Source organism: Eriocheir sinensis, chromosome 20 (assembly GCF_024679095.1).
Source record: "Eriocheir sinensis breed Jianghai 21 chromosome 20, ASM2467909v1, whole genome shotgun sequence".
Taxonomy (NCBI): domain Eukaryota; kingdom Metazoa; phylum Arthropoda; class Malacostraca; order Decapoda; family Varunidae; genus Eriocheir; species Eriocheir sinensis.
Genome location: NC_066528.1, coordinates 16,372,906 through 16,377,014, shown reverse-complemented (window position 1 = coordinate 16,377,014; position 4,109 = coordinate 16,372,906). Strand labels below are relative to the sequence as shown.

Genomic DNA, 4,109 nt, shown 5'->3' with positions numbered 1-4,109 from the left:
TAAACTTTGTCATGTTATGGAGATAAGGAAAAAAATCGCTAAGGTGAACACGTCTCCTGAGCCAGCCTTCACGCGCCGCAACACAGCCAATACAGCACACGAGGGCGGCGCAACACTACAACCTTCCCACGTGCCGCCCACAAGGGTTGAGGAAATGCTGAGAGATGATAAACACGTGATAAAATACTTCGACCCTCTTACTCACTCAAGGTCAACTCTCTTCGTACCTCTAAAGCCCACTTCTGAATCTCCTAACCCGACTAATGTGTGAGATCAGACCCTACATAGACATATCCTCTACGTTCTTCCATGCCTTCTCCACATCTAAATTCTTTGTACTCCTAAAACCCCTTCTGAGTCTTTAACCCCACAAGTGCATGAGATCAGATACTAAACATACATATCCTCTTCGACCTTTCATCCCTTTTTTTTCTTATGTGTACCCCTTAAAACCCCTTCCGAATCCCTTAACCCCACAAGCGTAAGAGATCAGATCCTACTTGCATTACTTCTTCGTCCTTTCATCCTTTTTTCCCCTTCTTCATTCCCTATCTTCCTCTTCGCCCTTTTCATCTTCACCCTCGTAGCCATTCTTGCGTCTTAGTTGCTCAAAATCCCTCTTCTGAATCTATTAACCCCACAAATGTATGAGATCAGATCCTACTTGCATTACTTCTTCGTCCTTTCATCCTTTTTTCCCCTTCTTCATTCCCTCTCTTCATCTTCGCCCTTTTCATCTTCACCCTCGTAGCCATTGAAGGTCATGCGTCTTAATAGCTCTAAATCCCTCTTCTCAATCTCTTAACCCCACTAATTTATCAGATCAGATCCTACACTTAATCCTCTTCTGAGTCTTTTAATTAAACCGATTAGTGTGTAAGAATTATCTGTGCTCATATAATTCATTCACTCAGCAAGCATTTCTTCATCCATTTATTGCTTTATGAGACTTAGAAACGGAAGGAAGAGGACTGGGAAGAGTTGTTGTTATTTTTGTGGTTGTAGTTGTTGTTATCGTCGTTTGAAAGGTGTTTTTGAATCGGTTCTCATTTTGGTTGTCATCCACTTTTTTTTTCCAGGATTTTTCAGCTCTCATTTTCACGCCCAGTAGCTCTCTCTCTCTCTATCTTATCAATCTATCGCTCTATCTATCAACACAATGCAACACAACAGCCTGGCCGAACCCAAACCCTAGTCCACGATTTCTCAGCTCTCCTCTTCACTCCACGCCCTGTATCTCTCTATCTTACTTATCTATCGCTCTATCTATCTGTCTATCGCTCTATCCATGCCGTCACCAACACAAAACACAACAGTAACACAGCCACACCCTTAAAACAGACCCAAACACACGTCTTACCGTTCAAAGCAATGTACTTCAGCGCGTCACCACCGCCACCACCAGCGCCACCTCTCCCTCGGCTCGCTCCTAGGGAAGGCTTAGGCAGGGAAGGACAACAAGGAAGGAAGCCTGTGTAGGATAGGTGCGGTAGGGCCCAAGCAGAGGTTCAGGCCGAGACAGTCATCCCCAGCTCAGCGATAACCACTATCTCGTGATAACCTTGATAACGGTGTCTTCAGGGTGCTCGCCGCTAGGGGTCGTGTGGGTTATGGGCATGGAGGTGGAATTGGTGGAGTCGACAGGCCCGCTAATCGGCTAATCCCATTCATTGAGGTGAAGCCGAAGAACTGTCAAATTTACGGCCAAAAGATGGGGGTGGGCGAGCCTGGCCGAGCCCATTAAGAGGGAGCCTGACCTGACAACACCTGACACCTGACCGTAAAAATGACAGGTCAGGCGGATTCACTTAATTGGGTTGATGTCGACTCCACCAATTCTACCCCCATGGTTATGAGACCCGTTTTCTTCGACGCTTTCGGCTCACAACGAGTTTTTCAAAGGCCGCCATGAAGATTAGTCGAGGTTATAAGCTCCATGGTACAGAAGGCTTGTCAAACTATTACGAGTGGAACAATTTGGGCGGCTTTTCCGATACCCTATGCCCCTGTCCACCCAGCAGTGAATGGGTACCAGGTATTAATCGGGGGTTGTGTCCCGTCTCCTGGGATCTGTTCCCTTCTCATATAATTCCTTCCCCTTCTGTCTCTCTCAGGCATATGATCACAGATGTTGCGCCGACTAAACAAAACTTTCCCAACTTTTCAAACTATCACCAGGCTCATAAAAGTATCAATGGACAATTGGACGTGCCCTGAACCTCTACCAACGTTGCTAGATTGTCGTACTCAGCCGCTTATATTTCCCGACTTCCTACCCCAAAAATTGTCTTCTGGGCTCCAATAACGAAACTCATTTATAGTTATCGTTAAAAGAGTCAGATCCTGATGTTTCTTGGCAATAGTTAGGCGTCAGAAACCTGTAAATACTATGCTCTGAGTACGATAATCTGGAAACCTGTAAATACTATGCTCTGAGTACGATAATCTGGAAACCTGTAAATACTATGCTCTGAGTACGATAATCTGGAAACCTGTAAATACTATGCTCTGAGTACGATAATCTGGAAACCTGTAAATACTATGCTCTGAGTACGATAATCTGGAAACCTGTAAATACTATGCTCTGAGTACGATAATCTGGAAACCTGTAAATACTATGCTCTGAGTACGATAACTTGGCAACGGTGACCTCTACCAAAGCCTGATCGAGACGTGCATTCTAAAACAGTTTCGGGTCCAACAACAACTATTTTCAAAGTCCACAAAGGAGATTAGTCTAGTTCTCAGGCATGTTTTCCCCGCCCATGGTGCAGAAGGCTTGTCAGACTCTTCACCGGGCTTATAAGAAGATCAATGAACGTACCCACAACCTCTACCAAAGCCTTATTGAGACATGCATTCTAAAACGGTTTCGACTCCCAAAGCAACCATTTCCAAAGTCCACAAAGGATTCTCAGGCGTGTTTTCCCCGTCCATGGTGCAGAAGGCTTGTCAGACTCTCACCAGGCTCGTAAAAGTATCCATGGAAATGCAAACACAAACTCCACTAAAGCCTTATCAAGTGTGTGGGTGAAAGCCCCGGAATGTTTGAGTATAAGCACGTATGTTTCACCCGGTCACCTGCCCCCCCCCCCCTCCCTTGCCCTCTTTATTGCTTTCCTTAACAACGTGCTTTCATAACCCAAGTCACAATCGTTTTATTATATGTTCTTCTCAGGCGGCTTATCAGGTCCTCACGACTCCTTGAACTTTATAAATCCTGTGAATTCTGGTTCTTGACACTTTAAATTCACACTCACTGTCATTTTTCGTCCCTTAAATCATCGTAGATTATGACGCTGCACCTTATCTCGTGTGTCCTACTAACCGACATTTTTAAGGTGTCGGTAAATACTGGTTATGTGCCCAGCCTATGGAAAGCAGCTAATGTGACGCCGATTTTCAAAAAGGGGGACAGGTCATCTGCATCCAACTATCCCCCAATGAGCTTAACATCGGTTATAGGGAAGATGCTGGAGTCCATAATAGCCAGGAACATTCGGGAGCATCTAGAGAAACATAGCTTAATTCACGACTCGCAGCATGGGTTCACAAAAGGTAGGTCATGCCTCACCAATCTCTTGTCCTTCTACAATAAAGTATTTGAGGCAGTAGACAGATGAAAATTATGATGTAATTTATCTTGAGTTTAATAAAGCGTTTGACAAAGTTCCTCACCACCGACTGTTGCTTAAATTACAGGCTCACGGAGTAGAGGGTAAAGTTTTGAACTGGGTCAAGGCGTGGCTTAGCAATAGGAAGCAAAGAGTGCAAATCAATGGTAAAAGATCTGACTGGGGATGTGTTACGAGTGGGGGTCCCACAAGGTTCGGTATTAGGTCCACTTTTGTTTGTTATTTATATCAATGACTTAGATACAGGAATTAGTAGTGATGTCAGTAAGTTTGCAGATGATACCAAGATCGGTAGAGTAATCGAGTCGGATCAGGACGCTAGTATTCTCCAGGATGAACTAAACAGATTGTATGACTGGGCGGATAAATGGCAGATGGATTTCAATGTAGGGAAGTGCAGTATTCTGAGTGTAGGTAGGAACAACCCCTCACATAACTATTGCTTAAATGACGCTCCCATAAGCAGGTCTGGGT

The 4,109-nt window shown here is 44.7% G+C and overlaps 1 long non-coding RNA gene across 1 annotated transcript in view; it reads right to left on the bottom strand.

The window, feature by feature from the left end:
- The window catches only part of LOC127001273 (uncharacterized), a 4,473-nt gene extending 2,923 nt beyond the window's left edge, over positions 1-1,550 (bottom strand). Inside the window, exon 1 of the long non-coding RNA XR_007754985.1 lies at positions 1,361-1,550. This is a non-coding gene — a long non-coding RNA (uncharacterized LOC127001273). The remainder of the gene's footprint in view (positions 1-1,360) is intronic.
- Between the last annotated feature and the right edge of the window lie 2,559 nt (positions 1,551-4,109).